Raw genomic sequence first — 25,319 nt, 5'->3', positions numbered from 1 at the left:
GGTTTCCTTTGCAGCACATTTGTTTCCCGTAAGGCGTCCCCATCAGTCCATCCAAGGAATCTCTCTGGAACGCAGCTCCTGACCTAGGCCCCAAACATCTGATGTCCTGGGTCATCCAAGGTTGCTCCTGATTTACATTTCTAGCCTCACCTGCACTGCCCCAATGCCCTTTAGACTTGTCTGGGTAAGAGGTTGTTCCTCTGGCCTCCCAGCCACCAACTTCGCATTTTCTTGTTTCTGGGCCTTTGCTAGTGCCATTCCCAGGACCTCGAACTCCCCTCCAGCTCTGCATACTGAGATTCCTGGCCATCTGTCTCCATGCTCCTTGAGCAAGCCTTTCCTGATTCCCACCCCTGAAGATGGCTCCCTCTTCTGGGCTCTGGTAGCACCCACTGTCTGCACCACGTTTGGCATTTACAGTTTATCAATAATTCAGCAGCAAATATTCCTTGAGCTCTTACTGCATCCTGGGCCTAGCTTTGGGTCCCTGCTTTTGTGAAGGTTTCAGTCTTGTGGGGGGACATGAATGCGTACTGTGATTTTGGGAGTGCAGAGAGGGAGAATGGGGAGTGTTAACAGGGGTGGCAGCCAGGAGAGATGGCCCTGAGTGAGGGGCCCAGATGCTGAAACCTGAGGATGAGTAGCAAGAAGATGGGAAAGAGCACCCTGCGCAGGAAATGGCATGTGCAAAGGTCCAGAGGTGGGCAGGACAAGGCAGGACCTGGAGAAGCTCATCCTGCTTGGAGCATAAGAGCAGGAAGGGGACAAGACAAGAGGGGTGAGGTCAACAGAGACCTGGCAGGCAGCAGGGCGTTGGTGCCTAAGCCAGCCTTCCTGGAGCCCTGTCCCTACCTTCCCTGTTACAGCTTGGTGCTCCTTCCTCTCCAAAACACTTTCCAGGTCAGTCTTCCTCACATTTTACGTGCATCGAGTTGCCTGGGGAGCAGGGCTGCAGGACTGTGCATTTGTTTTTGTTTGTTATGTTTTTGAGATGGAATCTCCCTCTGTTGCCCAGGCTGGAGTGCAGTGGCAGGATCTCGGCTCACTGCAACCTCTGCCTCCCGGGTTCAAGTGATTCTCCTGCCTCAGCCTCCCGAGTAGCTGGGACTACAGGTGTGTGCCAGCACACCTGGCTGATTTTGTAGTTTGAGTAGAGACGGGGTTTTTGCCATGTTGGTCAGGCTGTCCTTCAACTCTTGACCTCAAGTGATCCTCCTGCCTTGGCCTCCCAAAGTGCTAGGATTACAGGCGTGGGCCACCGGGCCTGTGGGATCAAACTGCTTCCCAGTAACTGAGCTGCATCCCAGCCAGGACTGTGCATTTCTAACAAGCACCTGGTGTTGCTGGTGCGGCATCCTCGGACCACACTTTGAGGACAAGGGGCTGCAGCCCTTGGCTTCTGGGACATTGCGCTCTCCCCGATTTCTCCCTCCCTCCTTGGCTGGCTTCTCCTCCTCTCCTGACCTCTAAGCGTGAAGGGGCCCAGGGTCAGGCCTCAGGTTCCCCTTCCTTCCCCATATCCACCCAACCCCATATCCACCCTTCCCACGATGGCTTCCTGCTCTTTACAGCTGCCAAGCCATGTATCAAAAATATTCCCTGATCCATGGTTACTCTCCACCCGCTTAACCTGCTTGGTTGGTACCTTTACCCCATACTTGGCATAGTATACCCTCATTTACTGTCGTTTCTTCCCTCTGGAATTGGAGTTGCTGAGGATAGGAGCTCAGTCTCTTTATTCTGGTGCCTGGAACGGTGTCCTGGGCCCATGGTGGGCACCTGTTGACTCTCAGCTGAATGAGGAGTGAATGCGTCCAGGGGAAGGGTCAGAAGGGTGCTGGCCAGGAGAGTCACTGGACCGGTTCTGCTTTTGGGAGTGGCTCTGTGGCTGCGGGTGCAAGGCAGGCACGGTGGGGTGGGTGTGGAGGCAGAGTGGGAGGAAGTCGTTCAGAGGCTGTCATGGTCAACTGTAGGGAGGAGGTGGTGGGCTGGAGAGAAGGGGATGGGGGATGAGTGGGAGGGAGCACTAACAGGGCTCGGTGGTGGTTTGATGGGGAACAGGGAGGAGTCCTGGGAAACCAGAGGCTTCTGGCCTGGGCGGCTGTGAGCGGGGAGCCCCCGAGTTTGCCATGCTCCTGTCTGGGAGCACCAAGGTGGGTGCCACTTCAATCCGGGCTGTGCATCACCTTGGCTAAATTTCTTGGTTCCTCCATGTTTCAATTTGATAAAATGGAGATGACAGTAGAAGTCACTCCATAATCGGTGGGGGGGCCTCACCCTTGTTGTGCAAAGCAGCATTAGCCAGAGTTTCAGCCAAGATGGGGTAATGGGGGCCAGGCTTGCCCTCCCGCTTGAAGGTGACACCAGGTGACGAAGGGAAGCACTCCTCAAACCATGGGGGAGAGACAAGGAGGGTCTTGTGGTGGCCCCAGCTCCCTCCAGCTGGAATCCCAGGCTATGGTGCAGGGAGCTCAGGTGCAGCCCGCTGGTCTCCCTGAGTTGCGGAGAGAGATGATAGCCCAAGGAGACCAAAGTCACTGGAGGTCACAGGACACAGAACTGGGGAGTAGCCTACTGCTCCGTGGGGGACCATGGGGCCACAGGGCTCTGCAAAGGGTCCCCCATGAGTAGCTGGCTGAACAGTGACTCAAATGTGAACAAAACTACCTGAGGCAAGAGAAAGAACTAGTTGATAGGATTCCAGGGAACAATATTTGAAGCTCTCACAGGTCCAGAAATAGTTCCTCTTCCCACCAATCAGGGAAGGTTTCTAATTCATGAAGCACTGGGTACAGCACTCAGAAGGGTTTGGACTAACAGCTGCTCTAGTCTTGCCTAACAAAGCTTAAAAGCAAGGCCTGAAAGGATCGAACTGTTTCCCAGTAACTGAGCTGCATCCCACAACAGACCTCACAAATATGTATTGCAATATAACTATGAAGTGGAATTCACAATGCCTGGCATCCAGTAAAAAATGTACCTGGCATGGAAAGAAGCAGAAAAATACAAACCACAATGAACAGAAAATCAATTCATTGGAACTAACCCAGAAGTGGCACAGATGATAGAATTAGGAGACAAGGGTATTAAAACAGTTATTAACTGTAGCTCATAGGTTCAAAACACCAGAGGAAAACTTGAGTGTATTAAGTAGAGACATAGAAGATATGAAAAAGAACCCACCAAACTTCTAGAGATGAAAACGTGACAATGCCTAAGATGAAAAATACAGTGGATGGAATTAACCTCAGACTAGATATGGCAGAAGAAAAGATTAGTGAACTTGCAGAGAGCAGTAGAAACGATCCAAAATAAAATAGAGAGAAAAACATCAATAAATGAAAAAACAAACAGAACGTCAGTGAGGTGTGGAGAAGTTCAAGGGGTCTGATATATGTATAACTGGAATCTCCAAAGAAGTTGGGGCTGGTGCAAAAAACAATTAGAATAAATATTGGCTGAAAAATTTCCAAATTGGATATTATAAACCCACAGATCCAAAAAGCTCCACAAACCACAAACACAAGAAACAGGAAGAAAACAACACCAGGGAACATTATAATCAAATTGCTTAAAATCAGCAATGAAGAGAAAAATCTAAACACAGAGAGAAGGGCTGAATGACCTACAGGAGCCCGAAGGGAAGAATAACGGCAGACCCCTTGCTGGAGACAATGAGAGCCAGGAGACAGTGGAGTGGTGTCTCTTGAGTACTAAAAAAAGAAAGGCCATCAACCTGGAATGTCCAATCCAGAAAAAGCAAAAAAAAAAAAAACCCTTCCAAAATGAAGGGGAGATGAAGAGCAGCATTTACACTGTCTCCTTTTCTAGACTTGTCCAGGGGACAGGGCCCAAAACTCAGCTCCTTCTCAGACACACAGGTCTGGACCTACCACTGTGGATTCTAATTTTCTCACTGGGTTTGGATCCTAACCTGAGCCATGGTGACAACATCGAAGTGGCCAGTCTGGGGGGCTCCCTGCTCAGCCTTCAATCTCACAAAACCCAGCTTCAAGGCCTCCCTGGGAGCCAGACAGCGGGAGGTGCTTTGCTCGTGGGGGACTGGGTAGAATCAAGCTAGTCTTGTGAGAGGCAGGGTTGAGGAAGCAGCAGCTCCTCAGGGCCTCTCCCCCGGGGACCCCAGTCCCTTGGGCCCAGGCCCTTCAGAGCGAGCATGGGGTGGAACAAATCACAGGCTGGGGTGCGAGGTACGTTCTGCACACCAACCCTGACCCTTATGCATCCTTACCCGTCACCACAAGAGTGTGAAAACAAAAGAGACGTGCAATTTTTTTTAGAAAAAACAACAAGCCAAAAAATATATAATGTCTATTTTAGCTGTTCACAAGGTTACAGGCAGTTTCCATGGCTACAGCTGTGCACTGCATGTGCTAGGGTGAGGAGGTGGGGCTCTCCTTAACCCAACAGTTGGGACACTTGGACAATTTCGGCCCGGGAGCCAGACACCTGCTGCTGGCAGGAGAGAATGGGGGAGGGAGGGAGGGAGAGAGAGAGGGAGGGAGGGAGAGAGAGAGGGACTGCTCTCCCAGGACTGTGATGTTGGTGGTGAATTAGAATAACACGCTCATGCTCCTCGGCCCACTGTAGTTTTGGTTGAGTTCTTGGGTCTATATCTACCCGGAGAGAGCAGCCTGAGAGTTAGAGACAGGAGTCCTTATCTTATTTCACAGGTGGGGCACTGGGGACAGGGACCTGAGGCACCAGCAAACAGGTGGTAAATGAACACCTGGGCTGCTGGTTCATGTGCCTGTCACTCAGGGCTCCTTTCAGTGCCCCCTCTCAGGCTGCTCAGAGGTGCCCTGAGATCTCTACCCCCATCAGGGAGAGCCCAGGGCAGATGGAGGGGAAGGGTGCCAGCCTGCCCCTGCTGGATGCAGGCAGCGCCCCCTCCCCCAAGGGCCTTTTCCCCTTCCCTGTGAGTGGCCCTCGCACCTGTGCCCTGGGGGCACCTTCCACCTGGTCTGAGCCCTGCACTTTCAGCTTTGTCTCCTACCCTCCTCCTGTCCTGCCTCCGGGCTGTAGCCATTCTGGCCTTTAAATGCCTCACCTGCACAGAGTTCGCCTCTGCCTCCTGGCCTTTGCACACACTGCTCCATCGACCCAGAACTTCCATCCACTCCTTGCATGGTCAGGCCAGGCTCCTGCTCAGCTCTCAGCTCAGACGTGACTTCGGGGAAGCTTTGCTGCCCTCCCAGGCCTCCTCTGGGTTCCCCTTCCCAGCACACGGTGCTGCATTGTGCCACAAAGGGAACCTGGATCCCGGGACCCCACTGCAAGCCTGACAGCAGCTGACGCCTGTGTCTGTGTGTTTGCCTGTCTGTGTGTCTGTGAATGTCTGTCTGTGTATCTGTGTCTGTGGGTGTCTGTGTCTATGTGTGTCAATGTGTAAAGGGTGTGTGTATGTGTGCATATGTATGTGTCTGTGTGCATGTGTGAATATGTGTGTGCATGTATCTGCATGCATGTATGAGTGTGTGCCTGTGTGTGAGTTGTGTCTGTGTATATGTGTGCATGTCAGTGTGCTTGTGTATCCGTGCATGTGTTCATGTGTGTGAAAGTGTGTGCATGTGTAAGCATGCGCATGTGTATGTCTGTGTGCATGTGTGTGGTCTGTATGCATGTACAAGTGTGTTTTTGTGCATGTGTGTGTGCATGTGGTCTGTGTGCATGTGTGTGCTAGTGTCTGTGTGCATGTGTATGCATGTGCAAGTGTGGGTGTGGTCTGTGTGCATGTGTCTGTGAATGTATGGGTGAGTGTGGTCTGTGTGCATATGTGTGTGTGTGTATGCATGTGTGTGTGCATACGTGAGTGTGAGCATGTGGCCTGTGTGCATGTGTGCATGCGTGTCTGTGTACGTGTGTGTGTGTGCATATGTGTGTGTGTGGTCTGTGTGCATGTGCAAGTGTGAGTTTGTGTGTGCACATGTGTGTGGGTCTGTGTGCATGTGAACTGTGTGCATGTGTGCGTGTGCATGTGTGGTGTATGTGTGCATGTGTGTGTGGGAATGTGGTTTGTGTGCATATGTGTATGTGTCCATGTGTGAGTGCGGTCTGTGTGCAGGTGTGTGAGTGTGGTCTGTGTGCGTATGTGTGTGTTTGAGTGTGTGTGTAGTGCTGAGGGTGGATGAAGAGCAGCATGCAGGGGCAAAGGTAGAGTCCAGCAGCCTGGCCCATCTCAAAGAGACTGGCTGGCCCACATGGCAGCCGGGGCAGGGGCGTGTGCCATGGTACCCGTTTCCCTGTGGTGTCACCCACTCTCAGTTCAGTGGAGCCCAGGGCACCTGGCACTTACGAGAGAAGCCCCAGATGGCCCCTGCAGCTGGGCCTCTAGATTCCTGCAGTTCATTTGAAGCTGGGCCCAGCGTGTTCCCTGGAGTTTTAGATGGGGTCTGCAGTGGGACGGGGTGGGAGCAGGGGTGAAACCAGAGGGTAAAAGGATGGGTGGAAGCCCAGGGAGTGATGGGGCTTGAGGAGAGGTTGGTCTAAGCTCCTGGAGTCACAGCCTCCCAGAATCTTAAAGCCACATTTGAGAGTCTTAGAAAATCAGAACATACAACCAATGGCGGCTCAGAATCTGAGACTCCTTTCCTCTTAGGTTCAGAAGGGACTTCAGAAGATAACTGGTGTCATCGCGTGCTCAGTGAACAATCGCAGACGCCCCCTAACCCCCTCTTCCCCTCGCAAATAACAATTCATCCAAGGCCATTGACTCAACTCTCCCTTGGTAGGGGGTAGACAGGTGCTTCATTGCCTCGAGTTCCTCGCTGAACTCCAGACATTTTGTGTCTCCCTGAGGTCACCCCAAGTTCTCTCTCAAGTACCAGCCATGAGGACCCCTGGGAGGGCCCTACTCACCTGCAAGCTGTCTGAGAGCAGGGCCTGTGAGCTGACAACCCTTCATCCATTCCTCACTCTCATTCACTCCTCCTGGAGCCCTGACCACCCACTGCCCCGTACTAGGCACAGGGGTTACAAAGACCCACCGGGCCCCCTTCCTGAGCCTCTGAGCTCTCTGGGCAGGGCGCGCCTTTGGAGCCAATTCAGCCATTCTGTTATAACTTGTGCCGTAACTCCGCTGCCCTGAGCAGTCTTTGGCCAAGCCTTCAGCAAAGACCCCGCCTGGAGCAATTTTTTTAACATTAATTTTCCTTTTTAAAGAAATTGGGCTCAGCCATTTTTAAACGAGCGGAGGCGTGCTATTGAAAGGGTCTGTGTTGCAGATGAGAGGATTTTTTAGAAACTGGTCGTGCTGTCAATACAAGTAGCAGCATTAACCCCAGGGGCCTGGCCAGGCAAGACCCACCCCCTCTGGAGTTCCCTTCCAATTACTGAAACCCCCATAACTGGAGAATGGCAAGTGCCACACGGGTCAGACGCAGCTGCCCCCCGGATTGCTCCCACACGCCGGCTCGCCTCCCATTTCTGGAACACTGCAAGTCCCTTCTTCCCTGAGGACATTTTGCTGGTTTTGAACATTTGAGGGAAGACTTTGATGGGAAACCAGATGCCGTCTCTGTCCCTAACCATGGGGTGCCTTGGTCCGGGGGAGCCACAGCCACACAAAACACCCAGCCATCTGACCACCATGGCGTCAGGGCACGTCTCGGAAGGGCTGACTAAAGCTGGGACCTGGCACTGGCCAGGAGGTCCTTCAGGCAGAGAGGGGAGTAGGTGGGAGGAGCCTCAGGGAGGAAGGGACTCTGAGAGTTCCAGAAACAGGCAGTAGCCAGCACACGGAGTACCGCAGGGAGGACCAGCAGGGAAGCTGGGGGCTGGCAGGGTCTGTCCTGGGTGGGGCTCCACGGGCTGCACGGGGGCTGGGTTCTATCCTCAGCTGGGAATGATTTTAAGCAGGGTTTGAACCCTGCCCCCCCCCCCCCACACACACACAGGGAGTTTTAGCACTGCCACAGGGCCACTTGGCAGGCCTTGCCTCCAGCCATGCCCAAGACCCCGCAATATAACAAGTTCCATCTGCCACACTTCTACCTGGGCCTGGGATCTCCCATGGGTGACGATGCATGAGTCCTCATCACTCTGCAAGCAGGAAAGAGCCAGGCCCAGTTTCATAGACCAGGAAACTAGGGCACAGAGAGGTTCAGTAACATGCCTACGCTCACCAGCTGGAAGAGTTCGAATCCAGCTGGTGGGGTTGAGCTATGGGGTCCCACGCTTGCGACTGTTCAGTGCATCTGACTGGTTCTCTGGATGTGCCCTCCCTGCTCCTCCCTCCGCCTGCTTCCGTCCACCAGTGCTACCCCCTCCCCTTCTGGCGCCTGGGCAATGATAGGCGTTTTCCCAGGAAGAGAAGGGCCAGCAGTGAACAGGACGGCACAGCCCAGGGGTGACAAAAAAGACCACGCGAGTGATTGTTCAAGACTCTGCGTGGAAAACAATTTTTTTTTTTTTTAAATAGAGATCTGTTCAGTAATTAGAGGGAACTCTCATGTGGGAAGTTCCATGAAGGTAAAATTAAAGTTGACTACATTTTTAATTTTGTAAATGGGTTCACACGGAGGCAGGAGGCTTCTGCGTAATGAGTGTTTAACCAAACAAACTCTAAACACAGGTAAATACCAGAAGCTCACAGTCGACAATGTTGCAGAGAAGCTGATATTTTTCTAGTAAAATATTGGACGCTCTTTTCTGCCTTCCTTTGAATCCGAATTGAATCATTATATCCCAGAATCAGCCCTCTTAAAGCAGTGGCTAGTTTTGAACCGTTTAGAGGGGAGACCTGAGATGGGATTCTGGCCCTAAATATGGGGTCTCCTTTCAGCGGAGTCTGCTGGGCTCCAGGGCAGAGGAGGGGCCAGTGCAAGAGGTTGGCCCAGGGAGAAAGGGCACCTGGGGTGGGTGGGTGCTCGCCTTCGGATTGGGAAAATGAACATCTTTATTTTGCCTTAGTAAAGTTCCCTAATGAATCAAGTGAGACTGCATTTGCCAACGCCAACTGGAGGACTCGAAAACAGGATGTAAACATGACATTTCAAACACAAAGGTGAGGCCCTTGACAAATGCTACAGAGAAACCATTCCCAGACGCCTCCCCACCTGCTGCTGTGGGTCCAGTGCATCCCCAGCGCGTCCCACCGCAGCGGGCCTTTTCCTCCAGAGCCTCAGATCACTCTTGGCAAAATAATCAGAGCTAACGCTAGGGGGATGCGTTGGCAGGAACTGCGGAGGGTCTGCATGGCTGGTGAGCGGAGTGGAGACCAGGGGATGAGAGTCGGGGGACAGCACGCGGGAAAAGCAACCCCAGCCACAATGCAGCTTGGAAAGCTAAAAGCCAATGAGATGACAGGGAAGTGGCCCAGCCTGTTCTCTCCCACCCTCAAAGGGAGTAGAGGAAATTCAGGGGCATCTTTAGCGGGGCCACCGCTCATTAGCCAAAGTCGACAGACTAGTCCTCCTGCCTCCTGGTGATGACAGGAGACCCCATGTCTATGCCACACCGACTCCTTCCTGCTCCATACTCATCCTTCAGGGCTTAGCTTAAGCCCCACCTCCAGGAAGCCTTCCCTGCCTGCTCCAGCCCAGGGCATACGTTCCTTCGAATCTGGGTACCTGCTACCTTGCACCCATCTTCTAATCCATGGACAGCTGCTTTTGCATTGCTATTTCTTTTCTTTTCTTTGTTGGTTTTTTTTTTATGTGTGGGGGCGGGGGACACAGAGTCTTACTCTGTCACCCAGACTGGAGTGCAGTGGTGTGATCTTGGCTCACTGTAACCTCCGCCTCCCAGGTTCAAGCAATTGTCATGCCTCAGCCTCCTGAGTAGCTGGGATTACAGGCTCACACCACCACGCCTGGCTCATTTTTTGTGTTTTTATTAGAGAGGTTTCACCATGTTGGCCAGGCTGGTCTCAAACTCCTGACTTCAAGTGATCCGCCTGCCTTGGCCTCCCAAAGTGCTGGGATTACAGGCATGAGCCACTGCGCCCGGCCTATTTATTTCTATTCACACTGCACATCCCTCGTCCAACTACGAAATCCTTCCCTGGAGTGATTACTTGAGTGGACAAGTATATAAAATGAACACACACAAAACATAAAACCTGTGGATGGCCTACATGACTGTTTACTGATAGGGGTCCAGGTCAATCAATGACAGACTAGGGTGTCGACACGCAGACACAACCAAGACCTGTGAAGTCAAAGGACAGGGAAGAACACACACAGACTGGTCCCTCGGTGGTGCCCAGTGTGGCTGACACACACGTCACTGACACAGCCAAGCACTGGGGGGCAGGCCACACCCAGGAAACCGGGGGCTTCTACTTTGTGTAAAAACAACCAACCAACCAACCAACCAACCAACCAACGAACAAAAGCTGAATAGCTTGGCTTTTCTCTTACCGCAAGCATGTATTTCTTTTATTCAAACACCCTTTAATATATGACGTTAAATATATAAGGAACATGAAGGAGACAATCACCCTTGCTTTATGCAAATAGAACCTCTTTTCTGCTGTGGTGGGTGGTGAGTCTCAAACTCCACGGAACACAGGAATCACCTGGGGGCTGGTTACAACAGGTCTGGGGGCCTGGGAACCTGCATTTCTCACGGGTTCCTAGGGATGCTGCTGCTGCTGCTGCTGGTCCTCAAACCCCATCTGGAGTAGCCCAATTTCAGATTGATGTCTATAAGGTAGTGCAGCCAAATACAGCAAATGCAAATGAGGATGATTACAAAAGAGAGAGGACGGTTCTCCAGGGACCCGGGACCTGCCAGCAGGCCCAGCTCCCAGACAGGGCCAGCCTGTTGCATGCAGAAACTGTGGACCTGCTCATGAGAAACAGAGATGGAGGTGGCGATGGTTATGCCTGTGTGTAAACACTGAGGTCAGGAGCCAAGGCCGCCCCACAGTGTGGGGTTTGCCTGTTTGCCGGGTGCAGTCCGAGGCCTGTGGGCCCTGAGGCCACCTCACAGCAGAGCCAGGAAGTGAGCACAGGTTGGGGTTGTGTGGGGTGCACCTGGCACCTGGCTCGGCCGGGCCTGGGCTCTTCTCCCGGTCTGCTGGCTGGGAGGTAAGCTGGCACATCTGAGGCGGATGTAATGATTGCCATTTTATGAATGAAGAACCTGGGGCCCAGAGAGGCTGAGTAACCTCATGAGGGACACACAGCTTGGATGGAAACACGGCTCTGCTTAGCTACAGAAGCTGTGCTGTTGTCCACTCAGCCACACTGCCACCCTTAGTAGCCAGGGAATGTGGTGGACGAGGTGGCAGCCCCAGGAGCCTGGCTTGTTTTGGGGCCTCTGTCCCAGTCCCTGCCCAGCCTCCACTGGAGCCTCCCAGCTGGTGCAGCCTTCTTCCACCTCTGCCACCTGGGAAAACTGAGCACAAAGGCAGAGGTGACTAGCTCGGTCCGGCAGGGACCCACTCCCACAGGCACGGTTCCCTGAGGGCTGGGAGCGCCCAGAGCACAGGCGGTAACATCCAGCCCAGTGGAATGACAGCTCTGACACTGAGCTGCTGCTGAGATAACAGTCCTCCCCCAGGTCCCTGGGGCCGCATCCTCACTGCCTACACGTGGCCCATCCCGAGTGTCCGGCACTGCCTGAGCCTGACTTAAGGGAGTAGTATAGGAGTGACATTTGGGCAGTCTTAGGCCATCTCCCATCACCCCAACACAAACATCCAGCCCCCTACATGCTTATCACTTGCCCTCTTCTTACCACCCTGGTCCAGGCCCCCATTGTTTCCCTTCCTTCCCAGCTTCCTGCCTGCAGGGCTCCCTCTCCAAGTCATTCCGCATGGTGCAGCCAGAGAGGGTCCCTAAAGGCCAGAGGCGACCGTGACCCTCCAGGCTCACAGGCCCTGGTTCCTGTGGACTTCGGCGGAAAGTCCAACCACTGAGCAAGGCTTACAAGCCTGGCGGAATTGGACCCCACCTGCCTCTCCGGCCTCCTCCTTCACTGATGAGGCCCCAGGGAAGGAGGAGGCACAATCTCCATTTTCCAGCCCACGAGCTTCAGACCCAGGGTTCCACAGCCAGAAAGCAGCAAAGCCGGGCTTTGAACTCTACCTCCACCAGCCCACATCACCCCAGGGGCAACAGGATTCCTTCCTCTCTCGAGCAACCCCCAGCAAGCGGGGATTGGGCCAAGGCCTGCGGGAGGATTCGGCAGTGGAGGGAGGGAGCTGGCAAACACTGAGGCCTCAGAACTCATCAAATCCCCTCTGGAGCAAATCCAAAAGGACTGAGACACTGCAAGAAGGACCAGCGCCAAGTGTGGCAGCAGCTGGTAGAGAAGCCCCCCAGCCCCACCCTGGCCTCTGTAGGGTGGGCCCCGGGACCACATGCTCTCGGTGTCCAAAAGCCTTTCGGCCGGGCTCACGGTTGCCCTGGTGTCCCATGTGCCAGCAGGAAAGGCAGGGGCACCCTCATTTTGCAGATGGGGATGTGGAGTGATGTGCCCGTGGTCTGGCCTGGAATCCACTCTCTCTGCCACACAAATTGCCATTTTACTGACACATAGATCAGGACTTGCTACTCTGAAGAGGGAAGTGGCAGTGGGGCCAGGAGCTGAGTGGAGGACAGAACAAGGGCCCGGCTGCTACTCTGCCTCCCCTCCTGCCCCGAGAGTTTAGAGTCAGAGGTAATTGACTGAGATGAAATAAATCTCTCCCCTCCCGAGTGCTGTAATTATTCTTCGCTGGAACCGGCTGCCATGAGGCTGCAGAGGCAGGCCCACGTGGCAGGAGCCAGAGGTCTCACTGCAGGAGTGGGTGCCCCTGCTGTGAAGCCTCACCCAGAACCAGCACCAGAAAAGTCAGGAATATAGAGCCAGCCCCTAAATATACAAAACAGGGGTGATCACATGAGTAGGGAGTAGGGTTGGCAGGGATTGGGGGCTTGGATTCCGGTCAGTACGAAGATTTCAAAACCGCTCTGCACCCCCTCAATACCGTGGCAAAAAGGGAGGAACCGCATTCCTCTCAGCTTCCATACTCCATCCAGGGCTTAGACGAACACAACTGCAATGGCTCAGAGGGGACATTAAATGATCCACCCCATAATTTTGTCGATGGGAGACTGAGGTCTAGAGAGGAAAGTGACTTGCCCAAGGTCACCCAGAAGGTGGATAGAACTCAGCAGATGAGTCCCGACTTCTCCACCTGTGCCTACCTTTCCCCAGGCGCCCTTGTTCATGTTTGCTGATGGTACCGGCATGACAGACGTGTGTTGGGGACTCCAGCCTCAAGGGTAGGAAGAGCTCTGTGGGGCTCCTTTACCTACTTGCTGGAGAGGGGAGGCTGGAGAAGATGCAACACCTCTGTGTACCAGGATTCTGAGTGGTGTTGGCAGGTCCTGAGAGTCCAGCAGTGCACCCTGGAGCTCCCACTCCCTCCCCATGCAACTGGGGCACTGAGGCTGGGAGCCTGCGGATCCTTCCCAGACCCCCAAATCCTTCAGGAGCCATTTCCAAGCTTTCTAAGTAAGTCCAGACAAGCCAGCCCCGTTGGAAACTCAGCTGATAGGGAACCCAAAACCCAGCTGGATCCAGGGTACACAGACTGCCCTGTCGGTCTTTTTCATCGTGTCGTGCAGATGCTCAACAAACTGCCAGCAAGTGCAAGACCAAATGAACAAAACCCCACATTTCCTGGGCCCCCAAGCCTTAGGGTGAGATTTCTTCACAAGCCGCCAGCACCTAAGCTGTTTAGGAAGCTTGCAGTCAGTGCACCAAGAGTTAAAACCAACCCTTGCCCAGCCCAGGAAGTGCTGGTTCTCACCTTTTCAGGTGGGTAGAGCCCTGGTCACCTCCACTCCACTCTATTCTATAAGAGGGAGAAGGTGGGAAGATAGGCAAAGGTGCTTTCCCAGCAACCCTGAACTTCTTTGGGGTTGGCAATTACTGCTCTCCCCAGAAGCCCTGAAGAGCCTGGGCTGGCAGGGGCTGAGGGAAATGCAGGGGAGAAGGCTGGCAGGGTGGCTCCCTGGTTCTCCTGAGCTCCTACTTCCTGGGGAAGGTGCCGGGATGAATGCTGAGGCTCAGGCCTCAAGGATACTCCCTTTACCCTGCAGGAGGTTTCATGAACTTGACCCTTGAGTTTCTTGTGTCAGAGCCACCGGGGCTGCTACAGGACACACACATTAGCAGGACCACTTGTGCTCAGGCAGTCCCTGGCCGTGGGAGGACAGGACATGAGTGGGGTAAGACAGTGGAGTCCGGAGGACCCATGTCGAATATCTCTTGGGTTTTTGATGTGTACAGTCTTTTCCTTTCTGGCCGAGGAAACCCAGTGTCAATCAGGCACCCCCCACCTGTCACTGAAGCAGAGATTCCTAACAGACAAAGGTGTGAGGTGGTGGTGAGAGAGGCTGGCATGTTTGAGGCCAGCTCCACTACTTCCCCACTCTGTGACCTTGGGTAAGAGACCAAACTTCTCTAAGAATCAGTTTCTGCATCTGTGAAGTGGGGCCAAGGCCCCTTTCTCGTGGGTGTTGGGTGAATGGGATGGGATGAAAATGCAGCACCAGCTCTGGCAGAAGGCAAAGCTTAACAAATAAGTCTGTGCTCTTGGCAGGAAAAGAAGGGGGCCAGGTTTCCAGTGGGCGCTTCTGGGAAACTTTCCCTCCCCACTGCCCCCTCGCCCCCAGGCCACTGTTCCGAGGGAAATGAAGCCTCCCTTCCTAAAGTGGGTCCCCCTCCTCTCCCTAGGCCCTCGTGCCCACCTGGGTCTCAGTCTCCTCCTCAGGGAGGAGGGTGGAAACCAGGGGATGGGTGACGCCAGCTGGGTCAGGGGACCTGGTGCGAGGCAGCCGGGGCAGGCTGCAGTTGGCACTCTGGACAAGTGGGCACCCCGCTGGAGCTTTCCAGCCTGCATCTTCTGCCCCACACCCCGTGACCCGCGGCCCGCTCGGCCCTTACCTTGAAGCAAGGGAACGGCGCTGCCCCGGCCGCGAGGACTTGGGCGCACGTGACGGGGCGGGCGGGCGTCCGTCCCGGGCAGGGCGCAGCTAGCGGCGGCCGCTCATGCCCAGGCCACGGCGGTGGCGCCTGGTGGGGCTGGGCGGGCGAGGCGAGCGCTGAGAGGCCCTGGAGGCCCCCGGGGAGGCGACTGCGTGCCCGGGGGGGCACCCCTGCCAGCTCCGCGCTGCGGCCGCGACTCCGGACGCCCGGGCTGGCTCCCTGCGAGCGGCAAGCGCGGCTCCAGCCTGGTCCCGAGCGCAGGGCGCGCGCTGGCGGGGAGGGCGCGCGCCCGAGTCTGGCGGGGAGCGCGCGTCACCGGCCCGCGCGCGCAGTCGTCGAGGGATGCCGGGAGCTGCCCGGGGAGCTGTCCCTGGTGCTGACGGCTCGTCCGCTCTCGCCGGGGCCGCGCGACCTCCTGGAGGCCTGGGGGCGCCCCCAACCCGGCCCGCGCCCGTGCGGTGCTCCCTCTGCTCTCCGCCTGTTCTTGGGGCGTTCCGGCTTCCACAACGTTGGGATCTGGAGTCAGGCCGAAGCTGCTGCTTATCCACAGTGGGGCAAGTGCCTTACCCTGGTTGAGCGGCTGGTTCTTATCTTTAAAATGGGGAGTTAACACCAGCACCTTTAGGGTTGGTCTGAGAACGAAATCCGATGATGTTTCGAGGCCCGGCACACCATAAGTGCTTAATAAATGCTCGCCTTTGTTACTATTTATTTCCCTTCTCTGAGTTAGCAATCCTGGAGCAATTGAGAGGAGGGGCAAGGCTTAGTCTGCTCCCCGTGGGAGGGTGTTTGGGGCATGGCAGCTGCCTTTGGATCTCTCCCACATCCACGGGGGAGGGGGGCAGATCCCTTCTCCCTGACCCCAAAGCACAGAGCTAGGACCAACGGCTAGACGTTAAAGCAAGGCAAATTTGGGCTGGGTACGAGGGAGACCTTTCTGACCTAAGGCTCCTACTCCTGAGAGGAGTACCCCAGGAGGCATTACCCCATTTCTGCAGGTCCTCGAACTGAGGCTGCAGTCACAGGGACCCTGGACAGAGATAAATCTGGTGTTAAGAATGTTAGGAAGGCTTTTGTGTTAGAACATGTACAGCACTCAGAGCTGTGCCTGGTAGGAAAGCACCATATAAATATGTGCATTTTTTTTTTTTTTTTGAGACATATCACTCTGTCACCCGGGCTGGAGTGCAGTGGCATGATCTCAGCTCACTGCAACCTCCACTTCGTGGGTTCAAGTGATTCTCCTGCCTCAGCCTCCTGAATAGCTGGGATTACAGGCGTGCATCACGACACCTGGGTTACTTTTTCGTATTTTTAGTACAGACGGGGTTTTGCCACGTTGGCCAGGCTGGTCTTGAACTCCTGACCTCAAGTGATCTGCCCGCCTCGGCCTCCCAAAGTGTTGGGATTACAGGCATGAGCCACCACGTCTGGCCTTAGATGTGTGCTTTCATTATGATCGACCTTTAAGTTCTCTATAAAAAACATCATGGTAGTAACCATAACCTTGCTTCACCCCCATTCTAGACATGAGAATACTGAGGACAGACAGAAGAGTAAAGTGCTGGGAGTCCATTTCCCTTTTACAGATGGGCTGAGCACAGATGGGTGAGCAACTTGCCCCTGGGCAAGAGAGTGAGTGCTCACACCACACAGACATGCTCCAAATGTCCAGCCTGTTGCCTCCCCTGCTGGGCCCCAGGCAAGGGCCCCTGCTGAGTTTCTCCAGGCTGGTCATGTCACTTTGACCATAGAGAGTTTTCTTATAGCAAACCAGGCTAGTCCTCCTTTCTCTTAACTAATGGGGAAAGCTGGTCCCCGCCCCCTGCGAGTATCTTGTTCTCTTCCAAGCAGGATAATTAAACATCACCTGCTTCATTTCCTAAGGGACCAGGGGCTGTGTTTGATTCATTAATTAACTGCGAGTAGTACCTGCTCCCACCAGGCACTTGTCTCATGATAAACATCACTCATTATGTGCTTAATGCATGCCAGACACAAGGCTAAACACCGCGCGAGCTTTGCCTCATTTAGTCTTCTCAGCAATCCGATGAGATATGGATACTGTCATTACCCTGACTTTGCAGGTGAAAACTTTAGGCTCAACAGCAGCAGACCTGAGGTGGATCTGCCTGATTCCCAAGCCATTGCTCCTAATCCCCTGCTTCCAGAACTTCCACATCCTCCCCAACCAGCCCCACCTAGAAAAAAGGATGGTAAACACGGATAGAAATTCCATATAAGGAGAGAGAAAGGCAGAAAGAGAGAGCCAGGAGGAAGAGGCAAACCAGTCAGCCAATCGATGTCCTAGGAGTTGACACAGGAATCCTTTAAATCATCATTTTTAGTCAAAATCCCCATTATGACAACTGAGCAACTTGTTTTTTATTTAAGAGTTGCAAATGTGTGCCAAGAATTTTAAAAACAACATCACTACCAAGCCCTGTCTTTATCAACCAGCTCAATGCCCTTCCACTTCTCCCCATGCTGACTTTTTATTCAAACTCTGCAGAATCCTGCAGCTATGGATCTGAGCAGCTGGAAACCTCTGTGGAACCAGCTCAGACTCTGTAGCTCTCAGCCTCTTGACATACTGGTTTCTTTCCCGTGCTGTGCAGAAAGATGTGGTCCTGATGCCTGTGATGACAAAACCTTATTTAAAATGGAGCCCATTTTATTTGAAAGAGGTCTGAATATTACCCACAACATGTACAGTAGATGCCTGCATTACCCTCGCTTTACGGAGGGTAACAAAGAGGTGAAGTGACTTGGCCAAGGTCACACAGCCAGCAAAGAGGTGACTACACTGAACAGATTCCATTTGGATCGCAATGCCAGATGGTCACCACCAAACTCGTTATTTATGTGCAAAAGCATGTCCTGATTTTAAGCAAAAACCAATTTCAGAAAATAAAAATGGGTGGGGGGAGAGAAAGACAAGAAAGAGTCTCTGGTCTGACTTTATAAAAACAATTCATCATCAGGATTCCCTAAATAGCAAGTTCTCCTGGTGCGTGCAAAAAAAAAAAAAGGATCCTAGTTACACGCAGTTCTTTTAGGTGGCCAAAAACAGGTCTGGGGGTGGGAGGAGCGACATTCCGCCGCCGGACTGGTGCTCCATCCACTACAATAAGCTGTTTAGTCGTGTGGCAACCTCAGCCAACGGCAGCTACTCTGTCCCCACCACCAGCATCGTTCCACAACAGAGCTTCATGGATATAACTCAAATTCAACAGATGGCCAAGTTGGTTGAACACCTCCCAACACATTGGTTCATGGGTGGCAGTTTACAAAGGTTCATTTTCCACTTAGGGCAAATGGGGCTTGCGTAAGATCATCCTGACACTATACGAGCAGGACCTCTGTGCGCATCGGTTTCTTGGAGTCGAGTGTGAATAGCCTCATTGCTCAAAGACTTACAGCCTCCTGAAGAAGACACATCAGCCTTTCTTTGTCTCTGGGGATCTGTACGTGCCCAAGAGGTGCTCATTGGCTGGATATAGAGGAAAAAAACAAAACCAGCGGTGGCAGGGAAACCCTGACATTCCAATCATACCTGCACCCCATGCACAGTCCCCCGCACACTCATATGGTGGGAACGACGTGCTTGGGAACAAAGGATGTGAGCAGCTGCTGTTGATGCCTGAGTCTAATTCTACAGAGGCAGAAAGAACAAAGTGCTCGAGGACTAAAGTTTCTGCCAGGATGTGGAGAGTCACGAGAATGATGCCCAAGAGCTTCTCCCGTTCCCTTTCTGCGAACCCTCTGGAAGGGGCGAGCTCGTCATCTCCAGACATGCCTGGGCAGAGGCTGGCTGTCCACTTGCAGCACAGCTGGCACCCAGGGACCCCTCGGCATTAGAAGTCTGTGAGATTCCAGAAGGGGCAGCTGCTCACTGGTCTGTGTGGGTGCCCCCCGGCCCCCAGCACCGACCTCCATTCAGCTGCTTGATGGATCTCAGGGCAATGAAAGGGAGTCCGTGTTGGGTTTACCAAGCTCTTCCTCATATTGGTGCCAGGCCAAACTATTGAAGTGGTTGCTGTTTCCACTGGCACGTACTTATGGAAATTATCTGGGCCTTGCGGCAGTTACTAGATTAACCTTTGTTTGGTCTTTGAATTGTTTCCTCCTCTTAGCCTGCAGCCATAAGACGTTCTGCAGTTGATTGACTGGGCCCAGCGACAGCCCCTTTGATCCGTTTGTGTCACTGAACCTGTGTCCACTCAACTGCAGATGATCTGTGCGGGTCAAGGCCGAGCCCATTTAGAGAAGAGATGAATTTTTAAAAAAGAAACTGTTGAGAGATGGGCAACTGCTAGTCACTGTGATTACTCTGTGATGCTGAATAGGCAGAGTGTGCCTCGCATCCTGGGGCTGTTAGATTGGACGTCTTTTAGATGGGACCAGGAGAATGACGAGGCACCAAAGTGTGCAAGAGAGGGTGAGAGGGTTGGGCAACAGAGGGTGCCAGTGGATAGAGTGGGAGGGTGTGTGCGGGCTCAGGTGTGCAACGTGTGGGATGTTTCCATTGCCCTGGTTTGAAAAGACAGCCTCATCTGTGTGAAAAGAAATTACTGGTGGTTTTTAATTACTGCAACATTTTAAAACGTTGTGACAGCAAGCTTGACGTGTTCGTTCTTTAAGAGTCATCGTGGATGATGGATGAGGAGGAGATGGTGCTGAGAGGCGCTCGGGGACCCGTCAAGGGGTCTCTCGCAGCTCCCTCTGTGTGTCACGGATCAACCTGAGAAATCCTGCCACAGAGCGGAGGAGAAGCGAGACAGGAGTTATGGAGGATTTATTCTTTTAGAGCCTTCCTCCATTGCAGGGATTTTTTTACTCCAGAGAGGCATTAACAGAGAGTACTCCTAATCTGGGTTTTACTTTCTCAGCCAAAGCACTTCTTCACAGCTTTGAGCAAATGCAAGCCATGCCTACATTCGTTCATTCATTGCCTCACGTACTGTGGGCGCAGAGACAGAGGCAAGAGGCCTCGTCATCACGAGCTCAGAGGGAGGCGAGGGTTTCAAAGGTTGACGGCCAGGGCCTCCTGAGGCGGGCAGAGCGGGACGGGGACCACCTGGCTGATAGCTAGCATTTGTCTTGTGCTTATTACCGTTGAACTGTGTTGACAGCCCTGGGAGACAGGCACAATTCATTCATTTTGCCGGGTTTACAGTAAAGAACCTGAGACAGAGAAAGTGAATGACCTGCCCAAGGCTGCCCAAGGCCAGGACCCATCTGACTCCGAAGTCCACCCAGACCACGTCCTATGCCTGCGGTGTGACCCTCAGTCTATTTCAGTAGAAAATAAGAAATGAAAATCGGAGGTTGCCTATCTGGACAAGGGGAACCTAATATTGAAGCAATCTTCCCATAACCTTTCTGCTTCTATTAGCACAGGGTTGCAGAGGTCGCTGAATGCTGTTCATTTTAATAAAAGGATGAAAAGAGAACACCCATGATGACTGACACAGGCCAGCGTCAGGACATGACAATAAAATGTCATGCCAGGCTGACATGCCAGCCTTTCATTTGAGCCGTGCAGAGAGGGTTCTCCCCTCAGGACAGTCTCTGGAGCACCCGTGGGGCAGCTCTGCCACCGTAGGACTCACCTCACAGACATAGTCTCCTCTTGGGTGCAAAGAATAAAAACTTGGACTTACTCATTGCTCTCCTGTCAGACTCTATCCAAGCCACCAGCCCCAAAGCCTGCCTAACAATGGCAGATTTGGATGTGGGTGAGGAGGAGGAGGGCGTGGGAGGAGAGAAAGGAGAACGGCAGGGGTAATCGTGGGGAAGCAGGTGGTTGTGGCAGAGCGAGGACATGAGGCCAGGGCTGGGACACCCAGGGGCGGTGGGAGTCACGGGAAGCCCTGGCCTGGATGCTGCCTCCATCCCCATCTGGCTGGCTTGGGGAGGCAGAAAGAGCATCAGCTATAGGTCTGTGCAGGAGCAGATGAGCTCTGCTGCCGGGCTAGTCTCACACTGTGAAATGGGAGAGGGGCCTGGCCCTGTCACAATCTGCCACAGACCGTGGGAAGGAGACCGGGGCACTGTCTCGTCTGTTTGGTCACTCATTCCCTGCCTCTCTGCACTGGAATGGCACATCCACGAGGGCAGGGCCTTTGTGCCTCTTGTTCTCTGCTGTCTCCCAGCACCAGCCACAGCAGCTGTTTGTTGAATGAATGAAAGACGTTCGTGTGAGAAAGTGTCTGCCTGCGGCTCTGTGGAGTCAGATGCAGTGTCCCCTGCAAACACAGCTGGTCCGAGATTGGCAGCCACCCAGATAAGAGGTGGCAGGCAGCAGAGCCTCCCCCTGCTCTGGAAACCCCACACTGAGACCACCGGCCATCATGATTGGACCGAGGGGGAATCTGAGGCAGCCAGAGGCAAGCGACCGGCCAGGGGTGTAGAGAGCATGAATAGCTCAGTGGTGAGCGCTGGCCCAGAGCCTCCTTCCCTGCACCACTGACTCCCTAGAGAAGGGGCAGAGCCCTCCTCAGCCAATCTGCCCTGAGGACGCTTGGACCATGGCACGAGGCCCTGGGCTGAAGAGGGCAGCCTCTAGCCTCGAGCCTCCCTCTCTGCACCCTTCCCATTCCCCGCCCCAGTGCGTCCACCCTTGTCTCGAGCGCCCTCAGCCAGGGCAGCCTTCCCCCGCACGAGCCCCTTGGCTGCTCCTCTTCACCCCCAGGATGACGTCTGCCCTGCAGTCCCCACAACCCCCGTTTGAGTCCCCACAACCGCCCCCAGGCTCGTGACTCCAGCTATACCCAGACTGGCTATTTCCAAATGCTCACACCTCACTGCCTTTAGCGGGCTGGTCCCTCTGCCAGAGGTGCCCTTCCTACCTGCCTCCATCCCACAAACTCCTACACACCCTGCAAGGCACAGCTCAAATGTTGCAGCCTCCGGGAGACCCGGAAGGTCAAAGGCAGCATATAGTGCGGTGATCAAAGTTCTAATGCTAGTTTCTCTGCAACTGCTTGTTTAAATCTACTTGAACATGAGCCTTTTAACCCTAGGGGCTGAGTCAGACTGACTCACACATTTATTGAGCACCTACTGTGTGCAGGCTCAGCACTGGGTGCTGGGATGCAGGAATGAACAGGACAGGAACTGTCTTGTCCTCTGAGGGTGAATGACCTAGTGGAGCTGCTGCCATCTCCTCCGGGTCAGGCCCACATTGAGGGGTCCAGATTTGGGGCCTGGGGATGTAGATCTGGGGGTGCCCGTATAGCACAGCTCCTCTGCCACATGGCAGCACAGTGGGAACATATGGACTTGGAGTCCAGTAGAATGGGGCTCCATCCTGGCACTCTGATTTCTCGGTAGATGAATACAGCCCTTCTCTCAGCCTCTCCGAGCCTCAGTTTCTCCATGTGTGGTGTGGAGCCGTGTAGGGTGGTGGTGAGGATGACCCTCTGGCCTCTTGACCTGGCACAATGCTCCACAGGCCAGAGCTGTAGGAAAAGGCTGTACCTGTCCCAGCAGCAGTGGCTGGCTTCTACCTTTCCCCTCCAAATCGCACACCCCTGCTTTTGTGCCACAAATCCCTCCTCTTCCTCCTGGTGCTCCCACCTCCTGCCACCAGGTGCTGGTCTCGGGAGTGCCCATCTTGCCAGCTTCATCCCAAAGAGCTCAGTGGTGGTTGGGTGGGTGGGGGACATAGGAGGGGCCTTGGCCAGACAGTCTCCATGGCCCTGATGGAGCCGGGAGGCTGAGCTGCCCAGAGTGGTGCAGGTTGGCCTTCCACCCTCAGGTGCCTGCTGTGGTGCTCACCCCCTGATAGCCCTGTGGACTGTCTGGGGAGCCCCTCTGAGGATCCACTCTGCAGGCCACACCTCCTTGCCTGGTTAGGAAGGGCTCTGCCTTCTTGGTCTTTCCCTTGGCAATGCTCTGGCTTGGGGGGCTGGGGGTGAGAGCAGTGGGTGCCTGAGGCTTTGGGGAGAACATCTGGAGGGAAATTAGCATGCGCAGGCTGCAGGGAGGCCGCTTTGCTGGGTGGTCGAGTGCCTCCAAAGCAAGCCAGCTGATGCCAGTCCCTGCCACTGAGCTGCTCCCAGCATCGCAGCAGGCAGCACGGCAGGCACGGGGAGAGCCAGTTAGAACACATTCAACCCTCACCACGGAGCCTTCCAGCCCCTTCCCTCCGCCGCCTTCCTTGGTCTCATCGCTGACCACTGTCACCCTGAAATGGGGTCAGAGCTCAGCACATTACAGGAGGAGAGTGAACGCTCTCTCTATTAGAGCTTCTAGTACCCCTCAAGGGCCCCGTTCTGAAAGCCTGGAGTGCAGCCTGCCTCTGCACGCGGAAATGGTGCTTGGACACCGTCCTCGTTAAGAAAGTCACAGTCACACATGAGGCACGGCCTCTCTCAGCTTGTGTTTGCTTTGTTTGGTTTTGATGGAAAGTTGGGGTAGGTATACCACCGCCAAACAAATAGCACATGTCCTGTGTGCTCAGGAACCCTGTCACATTTGGGAGCTGTAGTTTTCCTCTTGGAGGAGCTAGGGAGGGCTCCCTGCTGCCCCATGCCCCTCCATTGGAGGTCCTCTGTCTGGAAAGCCTTGTGTCTGTGTGTGGTGGGCAGGGCTGGGTTTCAGGGGCTTGGGCCGGATTGGGCTTTCCTGGGGTTGAATAGCCTCCCTATCCCAGAAATGTGCCCTGCCTCCTTTCCGTGTGATGGCTTGCAGCTCACCAGAGTGGGTGGAAAGCTATGGGAACGTGTCCGTGAGCCACGTAGGTAATAAACGAATGGTGGCTGGTTTTTGCCCAGGAATCTGTACGGATGTCACTGACCAACTCCTGGGACTTCCAGCCTCCTCCTGGGCGTGGCCAATGGGAGAGAGGGAAGAAGGGGTGGGGCTGTCTGCACCCCTGGCTCCCTCTTTGTGGGGCCAGCTCCTGGGACTTCCAGCTTCCTCCTGGGCGTGGCCAATGGGAGGGAGGGAGGAAGGGGTGGGTCTATCTGCACTCCTGGCTCCCTATCTGTAGGGACATGTGTAGCAGGGTTGGATCTCTTGACCCAGGTCTCTCCTTCTGGGGTCAGAAACTTCTCCTCCCTCATCCCTTCAGACACAGGAGTGTGCTAACAACACCGGTTATCCACCTTCGCAGGTGCCTTTCCTTCCCTGGCCCCTCCTTGTAAACAGCCTCACTTATTACACCCTCTTGGGTGCCTTAGTTTGAATGACCCATCAGTTTCCTCCTGGGACCCTCCTCCCACCCACATGGGACAGGGACCCTCTCCCCAAATCCCCACCATCCCAGATGTTACCAGTCTGTATGGTTCCTTCAAACCCACTGGGTAGAAAATGACCTCTCATGGGCAGACTTGGCGTTTGCTGCCGGCAGGTAAGAGTGCTTTCACATACCTCGATTTGCCCATTTTCCCCCATTCCTGTGTCTCTGAGTCTTCATAGTCATTGTAGATGCTCTGATTTTTTTTTGAGATGAAGTTTTGCTCTTGTTGCCCAGGATGGAGTGCAATGGTACAGTCTCTGATCACTACAACCTCTGCCTCCCAGGTTCAATAGATTCTTCTGCCTCGGCCTCTCGAGTAGCTGGGATTGCAGGCATCTGCTACCACGCCCAGCTAATTTTTTGTATTTTTTAAAATAGAGACAGGGTTTCGCCATGTTGGCCAGGCTGGTCTCAAACTCCTGACCTCAGGTGATCCACACACCTTGGCCTCCCAAAGTGCTAGGATTTACAGGCGTGAGCCACTGTGCCCGGCCAATGCTCTGATTTTTACGTTTGGTTTTCAAACCATCTAGAATTTTTGTGGGTATGATGTGAGCTACAGGTTAACAGTTTTTGTCTTTTTTTTTTTTTTTTTGACACACGAATAACCCGTTGTCACTCCCTTCCCAATTGAGGTGCAACCTGCATTCAACCACACATCGCATTCCTCCCCGCAGGCTCCGTGTCTGGCCCTGGCCACCCTACCCACCGACTCATCTGTCCCTTCAATGATGCATGACCAATGCAGCTACCACAGTTCTACGGAGCGCTTGTTATCTAGAAGATCAAGATCCCAGTTCATGTTCTTTTACCTTTGGGGGCTTTAATTAAGACTGGGTTGAACGCTAGATGACGTTGAAGAAATTCAACCTTTCAGAGGTGGAGCGGAGTGGCAGAGGCTCTGGGACCAGACCACCTGGGTTTGAATCCCAGCTCTTCCAGTCTCTAGCTGTGTGATGTTGGACAAGTTGCTTGACTACTCTGTCTCTCAGCTTCATTCCCTGTAATATGGAGTAATAATAACACCGATGCTACTTGTAGGGTTGACAGAATGAATAAGCTAAGATATATAGAGTGCATATTAAATCAGACATCTTTTCTTTTAAGATAAATCATTATTGTA

General features: G+C 53.9%; 1 protein-coding gene across 5 annotated transcripts in view; it reads right to left on the bottom strand.

Moving 5' to 3' along the window:
- Positions 1-15,217, bottom strand: part of FAM163B (family with sequence similarity 163 member B) — a 35,235-nt gene extending 20,018 nt beyond the window's left edge. For all 5 annotated transcript variants that reach the window (XM_077965588.1, XM_077965590.1, XM_077965587.1 and 2 more), the window contains exon 1: positions 14,905-15,217. The gene's annotated coding sequence lies outside the window, so the exon portion shown is untranslated. The remainder of the gene's footprint in view (positions 1-14,904) is intronic.
- Positions 15,218-25,319: the final 10,102 nt, after the last annotated feature.

The sequence above is a fragment of the Macaca mulatta genome, chromosome 15, assembly GCF_049350105.2.
Source record: "Macaca mulatta isolate MMU2019108-1 chromosome 15, T2T-MMU8v2.0, whole genome shotgun sequence".
Classification (NCBI taxonomy): Eukaryota; Metazoa; Chordata; class Mammalia; order Primates; family Cercopithecidae; genus Macaca; species Macaca mulatta.
This window is presented reverse-complemented; position numbering and strand designations above follow the sequence as displayed.